General features: G+C 34.6%; 1 protein-coding gene across 2 annotated transcripts in view; it reads left to right on the forward strand.

The window, feature by feature from the left end:
- Positions 1-22090, forward strand: part of LOC132140775 (zinc finger and BTB domain-containing protein 20-like) — a 62661-nt gene that overhangs the window by 30071 nt on the left and 10500 nt on the right. For both annotated transcript variants that reach the window (XM_059549740.1, XM_059549741.1), the window contains exon 2: positions 17625-17813. The gene's annotated coding sequence lies outside the window, so the exon portion shown is untranslated. The remainder of the gene's footprint in view (positions 1-17624; positions 17814-22090) is intronic.

Consider the following 22090-nt stretch of genomic DNA (forward strand, 5'->3'; position numbering starts at 1 on the left):
TGGGCGAGACCCAGGCAACGGATGCAGAACTCGTGGGTGTCCGGGGCCTCGATAGGTCCCGAACACAGCGTGCAAACTTTTGACATGCTGGAACGCCAAGAGGGAAATTCATCTTCTTGCGTCTTCTCAACAGCTGTCTCCGTAAGATAATGAAAGAGGAAGATTCTGAGGTTATGCCGCCAACACGGCATAATATATAGTGGCGAGGCCCCGCCCTCGTTTGCCGTCTTGGCTGGCATTGGCCAGTGAGAGTTGCAACTTCACTGGCGTTGTGCAATAGGATTTCAGGTAGGTTAGGAAGGAAGGGAGTCCCCCAAGGCGTTAACGCCATGTCGAGAGACCGTTCTCAAGAGGGAACTAATAAGAATTCTCTCATTAAATGAAACAAGTGTTTGACGTCTGCAATTTGTGTCTGCAATAGTAGATGCATTAGTTTACAATTAATTTGCTGCAATTTCACTTTAATGTTATGCTGAGATTTGTGGGGTGACAAATGGGGCTTCTGGCGAGCGGCTCTGTGAATTTTCTTTAACATTAACAACGTCATAATTTGCATTTTTCTTGACCAACAGTTTTCGTCATGTTCATCAAGGAGTGAAGTAATTATTAAAACTGCACAGCGATGTCACTTTGCAAGACTTTTTCACTGAAGGTAAGCAAAGAATCTTGTGCTACTGCCTAGAATTGTATTTAGTCCTATAGGAACTATGCTTGAGATATAGGGATTGTGTATGTAAATTCGTTACAATAAGGTTTCATTTGTTAACATTAATGTGCAAACTAACAATTACTAAATTTAGTATTAAAGTATAACTTTGTTCATTTTAGTTTAGAGTGCATTCATGTTAACAGATACCACTTTTGATTTTTATAATGTAAAAGGAAATGTTGAGATGAACATTAAACTAAGATTATTAAATGCTGTAGAAGTATTGTTCATTCTTAGTCCATGTTAACTAATGAAACCCTATTGTAAAGCACCAGATGTCAGCTTGTTAATGTAGTCAGTCACATGACAGAAATTCATGGGTAAGACTAAAGTGTACAGATGCAAGAAATATGTACAGCTCTGGCACTTGGTGTAGAAAACAATATTAAGTTTAGCATTATATGTATTTTTTTCTTTTTACATTGAAGGAGGATCCCCACCTGCCATTATTTCTCTCTGTCCTGGCCTGAGAGACCCATTTTCAACAAAGGGCTATGTAAGAATCTTTTGTTGATGTACTTGTAACACATTCTATTTGGACATGAAGTTTTGTGCTCCTTTTTTGTGGTATAATTACTAAGTTTGACTCTATCCATTTTGGTGGTAAAGGATGAAGTCACCTTAGAAATCTTGTAATATGCTTTGTCATTAGATAAATCAGGACTTTGGTCTGCTGTTCGATGCTGAAACATCCAACAAGCTTCTTGAGAGGTGGGAGACCGCATTTAAGCAAAAGATCTTCATTGACGCCCAGTCTCTTACTTCAACAGCAGAAATGTGGTGTCTTCTAAAAGCAGCAGGTGGACAAGGATCTGAAAATGGTTGGCATTATTTGTGAGGATGTCAATTTCATATTTGCTCTGGTTGCTTGTTGTGAGCACTAAATGTTTGTTTTTGTTTTTCTAAATCGCCCACCACCCCCTAAACATCTACTCATTCAGATTGGGACAGTGACATGTCATCTGTCCAGCTGCAGGTGCATCTCCTGCTCCAGGGAGGAAGACCAAGATCAGTCCAACAGGCTGTAGACAGACTTCATTTCCATAAGGTAAAACTAACAATACTGGTGCAAAGTCATTGTAAATGTTTAAATGCAGTGGTTTTTGATCATATGGTCCTTGGGATTCACCCCTCTGCACGTATTTTCTAGACACTGGCATAATGTCTAAATGTTCCTTTTGGACTAACTGATTCTATATGTTCACTTTCATTATATTGACCTACAACTCTCGGATGTGCTTGTACGACTGTTCAAATGAAGTCAGTCAGTCACATAGCTTGGTTTGGCTGAGGGTGTATCAGCAAATGTAATTAAAAAAATTAATTGTGGGGGGTGGTGAGGAAATTAATTACGTATTACTTTCGCTGTAATACAAAGCGTGATATCAACTGGGTTTTTTGGCACGTATTGGGTTAAGGTGTTATATAGGTGTTTTATTGTGCATTTATCGTTTCACATTTGTTTTTTTTTCTGGTTTTATTTAATCTAATTTCTTTTTCAGTCCTGCACGAGAATTGAAGGCCATCTAAGTGGGAGGGAGGGCCACCAGTCAAAGATTGAGGGGAGGAGACCACTTGCGTCGTTGTGGACAAGCGCCTCATTCCTTTGCGTTAGCCAGCTCCATGAGTGCATTTGAACTTTTTCAAGTTTAATAGTCTTCAACCTGTCCTACGTGGAAGCCCTGCTCTCAAAAGTGTTAACAGCTTGAAGTTCTACACTCGTTTTGAGCTGCAGTGTCTTTATGGTCAGATGATGGTGAATATATTGCAGCTTCTTTTGTGTTGGTGTATTTGTTACATCTGGGTTAAAAATAAAATTTCAAAATGATACAGCTTGTTGACTTTTTTTTTTCTTTCATGCAGTTATTTTTAGTCGATTACAGATTACTTTTAATTTCCTTAATCAGGGTTTGTATGAACGCTACATTAGTGTGGAAATAAGTCTCTTGGTGTTAAGATTATTGACACCACTAGTGTAGTTTCAACACTAACTTGGTGTAAATGAGGGGGAGGGAAAACACTAATGGTGTTAATGTTGAACACTTACAGTGTTGTTTTTACTCAATGCAAGTGTAAAAAAAAGTAACACTATTTAAAGTGTTAGTTTAACTCTTTTTTAGTGTGGACCTATATAAACCCCGAAAAAGTGTTAATTTTCTCACTGTGAGTATTACTTTAAGACTTTCAAATTTGCTGTGATCACTGCATAAAGGGTTAATGTGAGGCATATCTGGGTTATGTTACTGACTTCTGAAGTTCATGGGCATTTTGTAATGTTATCTTACACAATGACTGTGCCATTGCAGCAATATGGGGAGGGATTACTTTTGTCATTGTAATGCAAGGGCACAAACTCCAATAAAGCATAGACTGGTGTAACAATCAGAAAAAACAACCCTGTTGATCAGAACACAGGGGAATGAGTGGCTAATATTGTATGTTCGAGTTTGTATTATACATCTCATTAATAAACAAATGCACTGTAATAGGATAAATCTGTGAGGGTTGGCAATGCACTAGACAAGACAACCATAAAGACCAAGGTCAGTGTTGCTTTGATCTATAGAAGACTTTTTTAGTGGTCATGTTTATTTTCTTTAGTGCAGTGTTGAAGGAAGATATATTATACTTTAATATGTTGATTATATATGACTTTGCTGTTGTGAGATGTGACATAGTAATTTTAGCATGCAGGCACTCTAGTTATAAAAGTCTTAAGAGGAGGTTCAGACTGTCAGTGATTCACAGAGTGACCGAACATCATTTATTTTTCTATAAGAGTTGGCAATTTCTAGTGACATGAGCAGCAGCGACTAATGGTGATTTAGCAAAGTAGAATGAAACTGAACACAGGGACAGATTTTCATTTTTGCATACTGTGTGCTCTTACATGGCTGTGATAGTAAAAAAGTCAGTGTCTCCAGTATGTGATAATGCCAGCTATAGAGAATGCTGTATTTTTAATTGCAACAAATGTGAGTTTGCATGCATGTGCTTTAGGGCTGTCACTTTTTATTCAATATTCGAATATGCATTCGAACATGACGTGAAATATCCGTAATCGAACTATAAATAAAATATCCGTTTTTTAAAATGCCATGTGAAGCGCATTTTTTACAGTCTATGATTAGACCATTTGTTTATTATTTTATTCTTTGCCATATTATCCAGTAGAGGGCACTCTAGACGTATTGTAGCATAAGCTTATGACCAAATCAAACAAATAATAGCTAGTAGCCAGGCAGGCACATTTGTGCGTTCTCCACCGTGGGGAACATTGTAAATAAAAAGAGAGCCGCACTTAATCCAGATCAAGTTGATAGACTGGTGTTTCTTGCAAACAATATTACGAAATGAATTAGGCTAGGCTATATGCCTTACTCTTGCTGCTGTTTAAGTTGTCACGTTATTGATTTGGCCTTGTCTGAATCGTTTTTTTTCTTTTCTTTTTTCATTTAGCCTAATGTTGTGGGATATGCATTGTGGCATATAAGTTGATATTCTAAGTTGATAACCTGCTGTTTCAAACATTAGGTTAAAAAAAATGTTTATTTAGGCTACAGTGTTTTATTTGATTTTTTTTATGCGCGAGGGGCAGGCACGTAGATATTCAAATATATTCAAATATATTGCATGATATTTGATATCCGTTCAAATTAGATTTTTCTCAAAAGTGACAGCCCTAATGTGCTTGCATCACACAAAGATACAGTACATTTGAATTTGGTGTATGTAACATCCCACAAAAATGTGTAAAATAGTGACTAATATTACATATGATTAATTTGTCACACCGCACATAGAAAGTCAAGTTGATACAAATTGTGGGATACAGTATAACATGGAATGTGCTCTTTTGTTTACTGCGCATTTTGACAAATGTAGTATATTGCCTATACTGTACAGAAAATGTGCATACTACACATTATGTAAACGGCACACATACAATGAGCAAAGCAAAGCATTGTTATGATAGACATAGCCCATCAATTTAAAAATAGATTAAAAACAAACAAGTTCTACAGGTTTTAAGTTCTTAAGCATTTTACTAAAGAAAATAACAAACAACTTTGTCTGAGATTTCTCGGTTTTGGTGCAGAGCGTAATTGATCTTAATCATGTTTTTTCACTCTTACATTCACACAAGAATATAATAAATTCTAGTTGTTGGTAAGGCAGATTAGCAAGTGAGTTTGGTGAGTAAGGGGGAGGTTTGGCACCTGGCATGTGTTGACGGTTACTGGTTACTCTCCACACAGACACACTCGGATATCAGGCAAATATGGTGTGGTCTGGCAAAGAGAACAGCTTGTACATTCCAACTTAAATGGTGTATCATAGACAAGGCTTATGACATTGTAAAGCCATCCATCTTTAATTTTTTTTTCAACATTTTAACCATCTATATTTTGTGTTTTCGGTCATATGAAAGAGACCAATTAAAAGATCTAGAAAGTAGTCTTGTCTTATGGGCAAATGAAAAATTTATGAGATTTTGAGAATTCAAAGACTGCATTGTTTGTGGAAAGGTTATCTGTGAAATTCAGTGTTGCATCTCTGAAGAAAAAAAAAACATTTTTAATTGCATGCATCTGTGCTGTCTGCTAGAGGCATGTAAATACAATGGAAAATATGCATGGGTAAATAAAACCAGTATTTCAAGAAACAAACATCAATCTTTCGTACAAATATCAACCTTTTCTAAGGACACTGCGAATTATTAAAAGAAAACCTAGATACCTACAATGACTGTACACAGATTGTCATATGCCATGTCTATTTTTCCCTGGCAACAATTCATCCTTTTATTTGTATATTGTTAGAAATGACTGTTTGTCACAGTTCAATTATAAGCCATCAATTAGAATAACATGAAGAGCTTTTAAAAAGATTGATTAAAGCAATACGCAGACCCACTTTACATTGTGTTGTTAACTACTATGTACTAACATTTCAGTTAATCTTTTTATACAATGTACTTATTTTACATATTTTTTTTAATATCTTCATTTGATTACATCTGTAATTATTTTCTGTAGTTACATCTAACATCTGTAATTACACTATCTCATATGCTGCCTTCACTTCACTAAATTTACTATTTCCCACTTATGAAGAAAGTGATTGAACTTGTAGCAATCAAGTGCTTTGTTGTCAGAAATAATAAAATGTAGCATCCCATTGGTTGACAATGATATAAACATTCACTGCTCTAGAATGTCAGCTTAATGACGATTCTGGAGTTTCAGTCAAATACATTCTTATTTCGCTATTTATAAAACATACAATATGCTTCAAATGATCATTTATATATAGCCTATACATACACTACTTATGTGACTAGAAAACATGATGTAGTTGTTGTGGGTAAAACTAATTAAGAATAGCATTGACAGCAGCAATGGTTGTCCCTTACACCATGTTTAAAGTTCATGGCCCACTCAACTCAGAAACTCTGGTATCAAAATTATCTCAGAGTTTCCCAGTAGTTAATATGACTTGAGAGGCATTCACATCTAATTTCCTATTAGCAAACTTGTAATTACTGTAATTCTGATAGCACATGAAGGCCACATTAACCCACCCTTAAACCTAACCATTACAACTAAACCCTAACCTAAACCATATCACATGAATCACATTAAAATACTGACCTACTGATTCATTTTGTTCATTTTGAAAACAGCTGAAAAAAGGCAAACAATTAAGGTATCATTTTATAAAATTAATATGTAATGTTTTTAAATTTGAGATGAGGTAACTCCACACTATGCTGTGATGTCAAGTGACACGTCTAGCTGAAGTCGGGGTTGATTGATCTGGCCCGAGTTCACAGGTCAAATGTTACTTCAAACAGCATCCTAGACGTTATTTCCAAGTAGGAGGTAGCTTTACTTTGACTTAAGTGTAAGTATATTAAGTAGATTCATATTCAGAACACACTGTGAAAGGTTATCCCATTTCTTCAGAAATTTAAATTGATCTGGTTTTACACCAGTTGTTGCATTTTGAAACTCATTGACTCTTATTGTGAGTGACGACATAGACCGTTTCAAGATGCCAAACACATCAGTGTATCTGGACCGGTCGAATGTGGCATCTATACATAGATGTAACGGCATAGATGTAATGGCAATGATGAAAGACATCTGAACAATGCATGCTAGGACCAGGCAATAAAATGCTAACGATAATTATCGTGATATAATTTTCCTTGATAAAACAGTAACGAGAACTTGATAAATATTCGACATAATGTTTATGCGCCAAAAGAGTGGAATGGAACAGTGCTGCTCATTTAAACCGCACCACACAGACCATTTATTCGCTCGACTCAAAGTCCAAATCGCAGCACAATGTGAGCTTACTAGAGCAGATGGATTCACACAGCCACTAAACAGCACTAGACTAACAGATCCAGTGTGAAGTGCTCAAATTCAGTGAAGAACACAAATGACAAACATGAAAAAACATTGTGCGCAATGATACAGTCAGAAGGGTTTTTTTAATTTAATGTACAAATCATCATCATTTACCATGGATTTACTTTAGTAACACTAACTACACCATAGTATTATGGCAGAAATATTGGATATTCATATAAAATTTGATCAAATAGTTCACCCCAATTTTTATTTTATTTTTTGTAATTAATTAGTCACCCTCATGTCGTTCCAAATCTGTAAGAGCTTTGTTTATTTTTAAAACAAAAATTAAGATCCGAATGAATGGAAATGAAAATTGTAATTCAATTGTAATTTTATGAAGCTACGAGAATATTTTTTAAATGAAAAAAAGTAAATAAAAAAATAAACAAAATAAAAACTGAATTCAATTATTTATTTTCTTTCTGGTCAGTCTCCGACACCATTCACAACAGTACCATGATGCATACGTGTGCATTCCTCTGCTTGTAAACAAGGTGCAGCGTATGCATGTTCTGTGTCAGAATGCCAGCTCCTGCATCATCAGCACCAAAGGCATATGTCATGGTATTCTCATGAATGGCAGCAGAATGACCAGGATCAATGAGTAACTGAATAATTGTTTTTTTCTTTGAGCACATAAAGTATTCTTGTAGCTTCATAAAATTACAGTTGAACCACTGTTGTAACATGGTCTAATTTATTGATTTCCTTACTATGTTTTTGGGCATTGAACTTGGTAGTTGAGTTGCTGTCTATGTAGAACCAGAAAGCGTTTGGATTTCATCCAAAATATCTTAATTTATGTTCCGAAGATGTGAAAGTTGTACAGGTTTGGAACAACATGAGGGTGAGTAATCAATGACAAAATTTTCATTTTGGTGAAATATCCCTATAATGTAGACATGTATCAAATGTATGAAAGGAGTAATGGAATATAATAATAATAAGAAAAATTATGATTAAGATATAGTGTCTGTGTATTTAGACTTACTATTTTTCATAGAAATACCTAGAAACTATATAGTTATACTTTTACCATAGTATTGATGTACTGTATGTGTGCTTTTAACTGTGGTTATCATGATCTAAATGTACGCTACTATGGGAGAACAATTTTAATAAAACACAAAACAAAATAATTACCACCAAATAAATATGAGGTTGTTGCAATTTTTACTGATATTACTGTTTTTGATAATGAGCATAAATTCACAGCTGCATCCTAACTCAAGCTACTATTGTCAACTCAAGTTACTGTGCATGCAAATGTGCATTTCTGATACACAAAAGCTAATAGGATTGCTGCCTGCCCGTCATCAATCAGGCAATAAAATACAAACCTGTTTCATAATCTGAAACAATATCATGAGTTATAACATACAGAAACAAAGAAATTAATTTTTAAATTAAGATATTTAAGGAAAATGACTTTAAAAGTGTAAAGAATTAGAAAATGTGAAGTGTTTGTCATGTTCTGACCATACAGAGTAGTATAATACACGTAAAGAGCAAAAATCGGCATTTGAACTTGAAAGAAATGAAAATGTGTAGCCTACTGTGATAATCATCAATATAGACTGATATGAAAAATTCTACTGTGATCATTTTTTGGCCATATCGCCCAGCCCTAAACACAAACCATAACTCTGTTTAGAAAGAAACACACACATACTGCTTACTGTATTATTATTATTATTATTATTTTTTTGGTTAATGGTCATATCAACCAGAAAAAGTCATACTACACTGCTTGTCATATTACTGATTATACAGTATGTGCATGTTTAATGTAGTCATCAAATCATAAAAGTTAAAATTGATTTATTGGTTTAATGAAAGTGTGCTGTTTTGTGTATTGTACATCAATTAAAAAATTGTGCATGTGGAATGCAATAATGTAGGCTGTTTACGGTTGCCAAGCAACAAGGCAACTTGCTGCATTAATATAGAATTTGAATGATGTGTGGTCACAGGTGTGCGAATATCGCTGTGCGAATTTTACAGCATCTTTGGAGTGCGGCTTATCCAGAGTCGGATCTATCTATTAAATCACATATTCCACATTTTTTCCAGCATCTAAGATGTTTTTTGCTTTCAGTGACAAAATTATTGTATTTGTCAATCATGTAGAATAAATGCTTATTACAGAAATAATAAGAAAAGAGAGAGGTGATAACGTTTTGTGAGGATAGCACCGCAGATGCTGTTGTGACTCGATGTATGGTGGCTGTGACCTACTGATGCTGGATCCATTCACAGAGCCAGAACATGGGAATGACACACTGGTCTAGACAAAGACTAAATCGAATCTCAGGTTAACCACTTCAGTGAGAGAGGGAAAGGAGAAGCAGTGGAGTTTAGGCAATGTAAAGGGTCATCAAATCTCCAAGGACTGTATCTTTTTTTAGGGCTTTTAGTCACGTTTGAAATGCTGCGATCTGACAGTGTCACACTGGGCCTGTCCTCTTCCTTGTTTTGAATGTAGGTTAAGCTTTCAAAATAAATCAAAATGTATACTAAGCTCTTCTTGTGGAAGAACATGGCCTGCAAAGTGCTTGTAGTCTGTGAATGATGGTAAGGCAGTATCAGTGTTTCTGCATCACCAACCAGAACTGCAATAATTTGGACATAATATTTTCTGTGAATAATGATTTCAAGTTTGGGCTATTGGAATGGCAAGTTTGACTTCAAAAGACTTCAAATCATTGAATTGGCGAGTATATGAGACAGTATTACAGGCCGATAACTTTTTTTGTTAATTCTAACAATGCCTGAGGATGATGATATGGCGCGATTATCAAATTGTAAAGACAACATTGTAATTATATAAATATGGCATCTGAAGCGCTGCACTGTGATCTCTATACACGCGAGTCGCTCACGGTAACAGTGTTTTCAGTGGCTCGCGGAAAAATCTGCCTCACACAAACTTCATCTGTGCAAGTGCTGTGAGTTTGGGTCGACAAATGATTAGCATTACAAAAGAGAAGTTTTCCTGTGGTTTTCCACCATGATAAAAGCTTTATGGTTTAGCATTTAAAAGCAAACAAAAGACAATTATAAATATTAGTATTGTAAAAAAAATAAATAAATAATAATATAGTTATAATTCTTTAATGATTTGTTAAATATGTACAGTGTGAATAATAACAATAATACATGCAATTACACGTTTTCGTCGAACAAATTTTTATTAAATATTTTCTCAAGTCACTAGTCATCGTTTGGACTATATTTTTGATATTTGTATGGTCCTCTTATGATCTCTGAAGCTTTACTCGTTGCTGTTGCATATAAAAGAGTGACCAGTACAAATGTTTAAAATCCTACCCCTTTGTGTGCCAAAAAGAACTGCTCTGGAACATGAGGGTTAGTAAATATTGACAGAATCTTAATTTTTGGTGGTAAACTAATCCTTTACAATAGAGTGTGCTATAAGAATGTGCATAATGTTAGCTGTGGAGAGAGGAAGAGAGAAGAAGCCTGTGTTCAGAATAGAATACTTGTGTATTTCATGCTGTCATGATTTCTTTAATTGGTCATCTTGCAAATATGATTTTTTTCGACTCTAGTGTGCCGGTGTGATTTGTCAAATGTCCTAACAATATTGCTTGTTTAATTCAGCAAGCTGAGCTCAGTTATATTCTCTGAAGTAAATTTTATAATTTAAATCTGTGTGTAAAAATGTCTTAATATTTTACAGTGCAATCAAGAAAAATATGTTAAGTTTAGTTTGATTTAAAATGACCACCTACCATAATTTTTTCACAAATATGGTGCAAAAATATAAAAAATGTATAATATTTAGTCAGTCAAAACTGTTTTGAGGCTATATTTGATACCATTTTGCGTCTCTGGAAAGTAGTTATCTGTGACAAAGTGTTATGTTTAATATCAACTTTTTGATCTGTTTGTTAATGAAGGATTTGTGGACTAAAAATATATTTTTATTTTGACATGGAAAGATACAATTACATCATTGGGGTAAGAAATAATGATTAAATGAATAATGGTTTATTATTCATCAAATATTATTTATGATTATTAATTAGGCCTACATTATTAATATATTATTAATATATATATATATATATATATATATATATATATATATATTCATATATACGTCTACACACACACTTGATATATATGTATTATCTTACCCTCATCTTGTCATATTAACTACCTATGATATATTTCTCCCAGGAGATATATATATATATATATATATATATATATATATATATTTCATGTAGCCTATAGATAATATTTGTATAATTTGCAGTATTTGCACTGTAAACATAACACATATCCCAGCAATTGTATGAATTCATAACATGTCTGGAAAGTAAATATTATCTAGGCTTGCATGATTGGAGTTTATGTGAAATAAAAAAGGCCAGACTTTCATTTCATTGATTAAATAAATCAGCAGTGTCACTTATCTTTACCTCAGAGAGAATGTGTGTGTGTGTGTGTGTGTGTGTGTGTGTGTGTGTGTGTGTGTGTGTGTGTGTGTGTGGGTGTGTGTGTGTGTGGATTGGGAATGTGATCGGCTGTGGTGGGGAAAGGATGGGTGTGGCGGGCTGACCATTTTTCATCTCTCTCTTGCATAATAACACCTGGCCCAGTGAGCATATGATTTCTCCTTCAGCAGTGTTTGACCCTGTAATTGGTGGTGAAGTGTGTCCACAAGTCTGTCACAAATGTGTCTTTGTGATAACCCAGGGGGAACTGCTTCCTGCCTCAATGGCAAAAGACAGGAAGTTACAGTGTTACAACCATATCTTTATACTGTATGTTTACATAGTGCATAGGGTTAAGAACTGGTGTTTTATTATGTGATATTCCTTATGGACGCATGATGGAAAGTTTTGCTTTAGTTTTGCATTAATTCTGGTCAAATAAAAAAAATAAAATAATTGTGTGCATTAGGATTTTAACTGTAAAACTGTAAATCCTGTAAAACTGGATTTTAATCTTTCCCTTTTTTGTGATTGAGATAGAGTTATGCTGTATATGCTGCAATAAATGCTGAGATGGTCTAGGTCTAAGTTTGCATTGCTAATTTTGCACTTTTGGAATTAAAATAATTTTAGGTAAATATTATTATTATTAAAGTTCTATACTTATATTTTGTATTTTAAAAATGTTATCATAATATTTTGTGTATATGATGTCTATATTCATTATGGTAGTATTTTTGGTATTGCCTTAAGTTTATGCTGGTTTTCATAAAAAAAAAAAAAATCCATAAAAATGACAATAAAAAATACAACTATTAAACACAGATAGTTTCGATGCTTGATTATGATTGGCTGAGCAGTGTTCGATGCTGTTGTAAAATAATCTATAAACACACTTCTGTAACCTCATCTGTGTTGCTTGGTAACCATTCTGCTAAATATTGCTGAGGAGCTACATTTCTTGGAGGAAGAATATAATTTGTTATCAATAAATTATGACTTTTTATTTTACGTTTATGTTATAAAATGTTACCAGATAACCTTTTTATAAAAAGGTTGATGCCAACCCCTATGAGGATTTCAGATGACACTAACTCTTAATCAGTTGAGGGTGAACCTATTACAGGACAAATGTTAAGAGGTGAAAGCGTGTGTCTCATTACAATTTACACAATTCCACTTAACAAATTTAAAAGTACTGTTGGAAAAATTACATTTCCTGTTTTTAAATTCTGTTTTATTTATTTTTCTAAATTGAGTTTACCATTTAAATTTTTCTTTGTTCTGTTTTTTTTACTCTTCTTCTAGACTTTGTGTTAATGGTTCAATTAAATTGTATTAATCAAAAAGCATGTCTAATTAATTGAAATGATAAACGTACAATACAAAAGAGCAATTTATAAATTTTTTAACAGAAATTACATTTTTAAGGCCGTATGACATTAAATGAAGAAATGCTGCCTTCACATGTTATCGGAAATTTTACATTCAAGTGCTTTGTTGTCAGAAATAATAGAATGTGATATTCCACTGGTTGATAAGCATCAGTGATGCGCGGGTTGATCCGAAATGAGCGGTTGCCTGCGGTTACGAGTCGGGTCGCGGTCGGTCGGGTCGTTTGAAATACCTTTGTAATTTATATAGTACTAGACACAATTTTGAAATACATAGGCCTACACTTTATTGGCTGAATAACTGGCGCGAATAGAGTGACCATCTGTCCCGCTTTGTTGTAGCCTACTGTACAGCAATTTTACCCTTTGTCCTGCCTCATTCAAATTGAGCATCTGTCCCGCTTTTTCATTCGACCCTGCCTAATAAATACACGGATACGTCCATAGGCGTACTGTTAACTTATGTCTAATAGTTTAGAGGAGAGCAATAAAAGCGTTAGTCGATAGGCTGAGTTGTACGTCAATCAAACTGTTGACTGGTGCACGAATGCCTCCTCAACAATCTCAAATTGGAGAGTGCGCGCGCTGTTCGGTCAGGTTAAGCAGCCATGGCCAGTGTGGCCACGAAAAAGAGAAGATGCACTTTTAATAGCGAATGGACCACTACATAGCCTACTCTTGGTTAAGACCTGTAGATGGCGAAGCAGAGAGAGCTTTTTGCATTTTATGCAAAAGCAGTTTTTCTGTGGGACATGGTGGAGAATACGACATGGTGCATGGTGCAAGCGACAAGCCTTATGTCAATGTCAATGTCAATGTCACCTTTATTTATATAGCGCTTTAAACAAAATACATTGCGTCAAAGCAACTGAACAACATTCATTAGGAAAACAGTGTCAATAATGCAAAAATGATAGTTAAAGGCAGTTCATCATTGGATTCAGTTATGTCATCTCTGTTCAGTTAAATAGTGTCTGTGCATTTATTTGCAATCAAGTCAACGATATCGCTGTAGATGAAGTGTCCCCAACTAAGCAAGCCAGAGGCGACAGCGGCAAGGAACCGAAACTCCATCGGTGACAGAATGGAGAAACAAACCTTGGGAGAAACCAGGCTCATTTGGGGGGCCAGTTCTCCTCTGACCAGACGAAACCAGTATTTCAATTCCAGGCTGCAGCAAAGTCAGATTGTGCAGAAGAATCATCTGTTTCCTGTGGTCTTGTCCTGGTGCTCCTCTGAGACAAGGTCTTTACAGGGGATCTGTATCTGGGGCTCTAGTTGTCCTGGTCTCCGCTGTCTTTCAGGGATGTAGAGGTCCTTTCTAGGTGCTGATCCACCATCTGATCTGGATACGTACTGGATCCGGGTGACTGCAGTGACCCTCTGATCTGGACACAGACTGGATCTGGTGGCCACGGTGACCTCGGAACAAGAGAGAAACACACAAATATTAGCGTAGATGCCATTCTTCTAATGATGTAGCAAGTACATAGGGTGTTATGGGAAGTGTTTCCGGTTCCGGTTTACCTAATTAATGCAGCCTAAACATCCTTTAATGGATTTGGATAATAAAAGCATATTAGTATTTTATGTGTATGCCAGGTTAAAGAGATGGGTCTTTAATCTAGATTTAAACTGCAAGAGTGTGTCTGCCTCCCGAACAATGTTAGGTAGGTTATTCCAGAGTTTGGGCGCCAAATAGGAAAAGGATCTGCCGCCTGCAGTTGATTTTGATATTCTAGGTATTATCAAATTGCCTGAGTTTTGAGAACGTAGCGGACGTAGAGGATTATAATGTAAAAGGAGCTCATTCAAATACTGAGGTGCTAAACCATTCAGGGCTTTATAAGTAATAAGCAATATTTTAAAATCTATGCGATGCTTGATAGGGAGCCAGTGCAGTGTTGACAGGACCGGGCTAATATGGTCATACTTCCTGGTTCTAGTAAGAACTCTTGCTGCTGCATTTTGGACTAGCTGTAGTTTGTTTACTAAGCGTGCAGAACAACCACCCAATAAAGCATTACAATAATCTAACCTTGAGGTCATAAATGCATGGATTAACATTTCTGCATTTGACATTGAGAGCATAGGCCGTAATTTAGATATATTTTTGAGATGGAAAAATGCAGTTTTACAAATGCTAGAAACGTGGCTTTCTAAGGAAAGATTGCGATCAAATAGCACACCTAGGTTCCTAACTGATGACGAAGAATTGACAGAGCAACCATCAAGTCTTAGACAGTGTTCTAGGTTATTACAAGCAGAGTTTTTAGGTCCTATAATTAACACCTCTATTTTTTCAGAATTTAGCAGTAAGAAATTACTCGTCATCCAGTTTTTTATATCAACTATGCAATCCATTAGTTTTTCAAATTGGTGTGTTTCACCGGGCTGCGAAGCAATATAGAGTTGAGTATCATCAGCATAACAGTGAAAGCTAACACCATGTTTCCTGATGATATCTCCCAAGGGTAACATATAAAGCGTGAAGAGTAGCGGCCCTAGTACTGAGCCTTGAGGTACTCCATACTGCACTTGTGATCGATAGGATACATCTTCATTCACTGCTACGAACTGATGGCGGTCATATAAGTACGATTTAAACCATGCTAATGCACTTCCACTGATGCCAACAAAGTATTCAAGTCTATGCAAAAGAATGTTGTGGTCAATTGTGTCAAACGCAGCACTAAGATCCAATAAAACTAATAGAGAGATACACCCACGATCAGATGATAAGAGCAGATCATTTGTAACTCTAAGAAGAGCAGTCTCAGTACTATGATACGGTCTAAATCCTGACTGGAAATCCTCACATATACCATTTTTCTCTAAGAAGGAATATAATTGTGTGGATACCACCTTTTCTAGTATCTTGGACAGAAAAGGGAGATTCGAGATTGGTCTATAATTAACTAGTTCTTTGGGGTCAAGTTGTGGTTTTTTGATGAGAGGCTTAATAACAGCCAGTTTGAAGGTTTTGGGGACATGTCCTAATGACAATGAGGAATTAATAATAGTCAGAAGAGGATCTATGACTTCTGGAAGCACCTCTTTCAGGAGCTTAGATGGTATAGGGTCTAACATACATGTTGTTGGTTTAGATGATTTAACAAGTTTATACAATTCTTCCTCTCCTATGGTTATGTGTGCGGTCATAACTCTTATTATCCTGTAGGCTATAGTTATTTAAGTAATTTAATTAATATAAAGGGGCGACGCATTTACTACTTGTAAAAAATGCGGGTCAGGAAGCGAGTCGGCTACAATATTTTCCTTTTCTTTTTTTGCCGACTTAAATAGGCACTACTTTAACAAAACGACAAGACAAGGTGATGTATTTGTTATGGAAAAAATTAGGAAACTCTCGTAGTATCTCATAGTTGTAATTCTGAAAGCAGCATTAATTCTTTCTTGTCACACAAGCACGTTTGAGCTACTGCAGGAACCAATGAGTTTGTTCATGGTCATTTCGAAATAAACTGTAGAATGAGATTCTGTACTCTTATCTCTGAAATTGTAATTGTAGCACTTGCAAGGGTATTGTAGGTGGTCACTCGGGAGTTGCTACATTATGAGGTTACCGAGGTATTCTAGGTGATTGCAGGGTTACTTTTTTTACTGTGTTTAGTTTGTTTGTTACAAAAGCAGGAGTGCCATATGGCTCTATACAGTATATGCTTTTATACAACAGTTGACAGTGAAATCCTCTTGTGTGTAACTATATTTCCTGCTACAGATTCAAATCTGTAACTGCTGATATGCGCATATGCCTCTGTTACATATTCCGTTACAAAAAGTTCCATGTTTTAATGTCCTTTAAAAAAATTACTTTGTTTTACCGCAAATAAAACATGGCTACTCACCAGTCAAAATTAAGGACAGGAAATATTAAAGTATAATGTTGAATAGACTACATTATTGACTGAGCATGTGTGATTACCTGCATCTGTTAAGGCCTGTTCACACCAAGAGTGATAACGATAACTATAAATACAACGATAACTATAATTGCCTCCACACCAGTTAACAACAACTGTTTGTTTTCGTAGTTCTTATTGCATTTACACGACTTCAGCCAGTAGATGTCATCAGCATGATCCTGAGGTAATTTTATGTTTGCTGTGCAATGTCTGTTTGCTTCTCCATAATGTATCCTGCTTCAAATGCGCAAGCCCTTTAAATTTGAATGAAGTCTGATTAGCTGTCAGTCTTTTATATCGTTCATCAGCTGTAAAAATATAATAATTCTGAAAGTGATTCCAATCATTATAGTCGTGGTGTGAACTCTGCTGTTCACTTAAATTTGAAATGATTTTTGGAATGTTATCTTTATAGTTATAGTTATCGTTATCATTCTTGGAATGAATGGGCCTTTAGAGCTTTCATTATCCAGACCAAGTCATAAATTTGAGACAAAATGACAAGCCACATCCTCTGAGAAAAACAATATCTTTGTTCTAGTATTCTTTTAATGGTCAAGGGGATCCGTTTAATTAAAAAAATATAGCCTACAGTTAATATATGGAACTTTATTAGCCAGAAAAGGTTAACTCTCCCATGTTGAACTACATGTCTTTAAAAATCTGCTTACAATAATTATTCTCTCTGCTTCTTTCTGCAGGGTGACTTTGAAGATTCTGCATGAGGTTAGATTGTGGCCAGAACAAAATGAAATGAGTGGCTAACAACTGACCTCTTCCGCTGCACCACCACCACCAGCAAACTGTAGCATCTAACCAGTGCCTCTTCACCAGCCTGACACACAACGCACCCACATACACACAATTACCCAACAGAACACCATCAGACTGTAAGTTTGCCCAGCATCAATTTATTATCTTTGTACAAAAATTTCTCTCTGGTTGGTTAATGCATAATATCAGGCTGTTGTCGTGCTTGTTTGGCAATAACTTGAGCGCCCTCTCTCTTTCTCTTTCTCTTTCTTTTTTTTTTACTGATGTATTTGGGTGAATCTTATTTTATAACCATCAACAAATTATTATTATTATTATTATTTTACAATGTGACATTATTTTCAGTTGAGCGCATTTCCCTTCCAAATTCTCATTGCTATAATGAGAAAAAAATATCTCATTGTCAAGGGGAACAACGTATAACGTATTTGACATTATTATTTATGTATTTTTTCACCATGTTCTGTCTAAATTCTAGATTCTGATTGGCTGGAATGTGTGTTGTGGACAAGAAACTCACTCTAGACAAGCAATTACAAGCCACATTATCCCAGAGCTGTATTCTCTGTCATCTGACATCTGTAGTCATGTATACACACGTCATGCCGTGGTCAGAGCAAGACTTAGCTTTCGCCAGCCTTACACACACTCCAACTATGTTTATTACAGTAATGAGAATTTCAGTCTCAAAAGTAAAGTGGATGCATTACAGTAATGAGAATTTGGGGGTGGGGATGGGAATGCGCTTAATTGTCATGAACATAATGGCATAACACTTTAAAATGATTGTGGTCCTAAAATATGATTAATTTTCTTTATGCAAAATATAAATCATAGTTTTCATTCTTTTAATTTTGGAGTTACATAGGTTAGATAAGTTCGCTTAACAACATTGTTGTGCACTCAACTGACTAACATTCACACTTGCCTAACTGTCATCAAATTATCTGCCAGTTCTCTTTCTTAAAGGGATACCCTTGTGAAAAAGAACTCAGCTTTAGTATACTTTCAAAAAGAGTACATATTATTCAAATATATATACTTGTAATGTTTTTAGACAATTACTTGAATGTTAAATGCTGTTGAAAATATGTTATAATTTATATTTGCATCTAATGAAAATATTTTTAGTGTGCTTTTTTTTTTTACTTTGAGTAAAAAATCTACAGTATCTACAGTATGTATATAATTTCATAATTACTTTGCCTTTGAAATGTGGTTAAAGTATACTGTCAAATATACTGACCAGTATTTGTGGTAAACTAAAATATATTTTAATAATAATAATATGTAATGTAAATTTCATTTTAAAAGATTTGTATTTATATGTTTTGTAATACTAAAAATACAATTTAGTACTTTTAAAATACATTAAATTACAAAGAACTTTAAATGTAATATTAAAAAGACACTACAGTTTATATTTTAAGTATGTTATATGTGTTTTTGTAAATGAACACATCAAAATAAGTGTTCTTCTCTAAGGCACCACAAAAAGATTTATCAAATGTAATGATTTAAAGCGTCTCTCTTTGAGTACACACACACACACACACACACACACACACACACACACACACACACACACACACACACACACACACATTTCACAAAACTACACAAAAATCCCTATAGAAATTGTAATTCAAAAAACCTACAAAAAAAATGTAGGCCTGTTATTTATATATATATATATATATATTTATAATAAATAAACATATTTATATATGTTTATATATGTTTATATATATATATTTATATATATATATATATATATATATATATATATAAACACAGTTATATCATATTGTGTCGTCCATATACGTTTTAGGTCCTTACTTGGAGTGCTGAGTGCTATTTAGACATCACACACTTCAGTATCATTTAGCAGACTGACATCCAGTGTTGGGAAGGTTACTTTGGAAATGTAATAGGTTACAGATTACAAGTTCCCCTGTTTAAAATGTAATAGTAGTGTAACTTTTTCAATTACTTTATTAAAGTAATGTAACTAATTACTTTTGAGTACTTTTTGATTACTTTTCTAAATTTGTGAAAATTAAAGAATAATAAATAAAAGCATATACATCAACTTAAATACAGTTATCTAATAAGCATGTGACGTATTCTGTGTAATAAACTCCTAAACATTGGTGTTTTTGCTGTCTCTTTGTATATGATGATAGTTTTCTCAAAATAAGTAAAATGCACATGAAGTGACACAGAGCAGTTCTAGAAATTGTGTTTATGTGCTCGTGTACTCCTATATTGAGATGGCAGAGGTTGAAAACACTGCAAGCTTCAGTAGGCCTATGTGTAGTAAATGAAACCATGTCTTTGCCATTAATTTACAGGAGGGGTGGACTGGGAAAAAAATTCAGACTGGAAAATTCAAACTCATACAAACAAATTCATGGACCAAACTATTTTTTATTTTATCTATTTCGTCTATTTTATCTATTTCGTCTATCTATTTTATCTATAATCGTTTATCTAACGATTTTTATCTATTTTAAATCTTTAATTTGGGGACATGCAAAATAATTAAAAGTTCTCTCCTGAACTGCACCTTCACTTCCATTTTTCTCTTCAGTCTCTTTATTTTGCCCTGTTATCCATCTCTCTCATGACTTTAATACTCAAGATTGAACAAAACTATACTTTACAATACAATACTCTACAATACTACAATATCTTTATAGAAAAATCCTAATACTGTACACGAGTCATATTTTTCCCTTACAAAAATTAACCATGATTTTATTAGCCTATATAAAAGTAAAATAACCTTGTTTAATTTTTTTTTTTTTTTTTTGCAAATTGATTTGTATTTATTTTTAAATAAATGCATTTGTAAAATAATTTTACATTTTTGGTTATCACAGTTAAACAATAGTAACCATTTTCTCTGGATTTATAGATAAATATTAAAATGTTAATTTTCGTAAGGGTTGTTTTGTTGTCTGTCGTAGCTCCCCCTAAACCTATAAAAAAATCTGAATTTTTTTCAGCTAAATTACTACTGTAACATTTCAACAGATAATAATGATGTCCTTTATATAGTATTTTGAGTGATGACTGATGAGCAACGTGCTGCTGCTTGATTAAATAAATAAAAAAAACAAAGACGAAAAAGCATCTTTACAGATGAAACTGACCTGAAACCCTGAACAGGAGTTCTGCTCTGCTCTCTCTCTCTCGCATTGATTACTCTGAGTCTGATCCAAACCGTTTGGCGGAGGCGCGGAGAGCGCGCGAGTCATGACTAACAATTCATGACTTATTAGAGATTTAATTATCAAATGGCGGATTCGCAAATGATCGCTTTAGTACATTCGGCAGGCAATTATACAATAATGATATTAAATAGTGGGGCAAAATCGGCTGCCAGGCCACCGGGAATTGTCCCGGTTCTCCCGGTGTCCAGTCCGCGCCTGATTTCCACAGACACGCAGAATGTGCAAGTCATATATTGCATTTTTGTGGCTTAATATTCACAGACACTAGTCCATGTCATGTTTTGATTCAAGTGTACTGACCTACTTTTGATTTAGTCATCCAAAATGTGGCATATTCCGTCCGCGTTAGGCATTTCATTTTTATGACTGGATTCTATGAACCAGACTGTATTTCCGCATCCCAGAAATTATTAGGGCGGTATGTCTCAGAATAGTCAGTGCAATTTGGGAAATAAATCAGTTAAATCTGTATGTGGATGCGTGTAAACATTCAAATGTAATCCCCTTTGTAATCGTTAAAAATTTCATAAGTAACTGTAATTTAATTACTCATTTTTTCGTAGTAACTGTAACTAATTACAGTTACAATAATTTTGTAATTAAATTACGTAACGCCGTTACATGTAACTAGTTACTCCCCAACACTGCTGACATCACACCAAAGGAAGACTTTAACTGTCTCTTACTGTACTTGTGTACAGTACCGAACTGGACTAATATCACTGTTGTTTAGTGTTTAGTGTATATTTTTCCCACTTGGTGAACAAGCTTAAGCACTATGAGCAACATAAACATAATGCAATACTTTGATTAATATCAATATCCTTAGTTCAAATAAATCATTCTGCTGCAAAATCATCATCAGTCACTATTTTGCAGATCTAAAGGTGCACGACAATTGCTACATTTAGACATTTTCTAATCCAGATCAAGCTAATTATTTTACAAACCATTCCAAATGTTGCATTACTATTCAGACTAATACTGAATAAAACGTTTATTTTAGGAATTTAGAGCAAGACTGTCTTAAAACTTCTCCCTTCTTTTTTAGAGGCACTTGAAACTGATGTCATTATCAATCATGAATCAAAAGCAGACCCCTCTTTAAGCTTGCCTTCAGGAAATCAAGCCCAAGACTTAATATATTAATATCT

Source organism: Carassius carassius, chromosome 5 (assembly GCF_963082965.1).
Source record: "Carassius carassius chromosome 5, fCarCar2.1, whole genome shotgun sequence".
Classification (NCBI taxonomy): domain Eukaryota; kingdom Metazoa; phylum Chordata; class Actinopteri; order Cypriniformes; family Cyprinidae; genus Carassius; species Carassius carassius.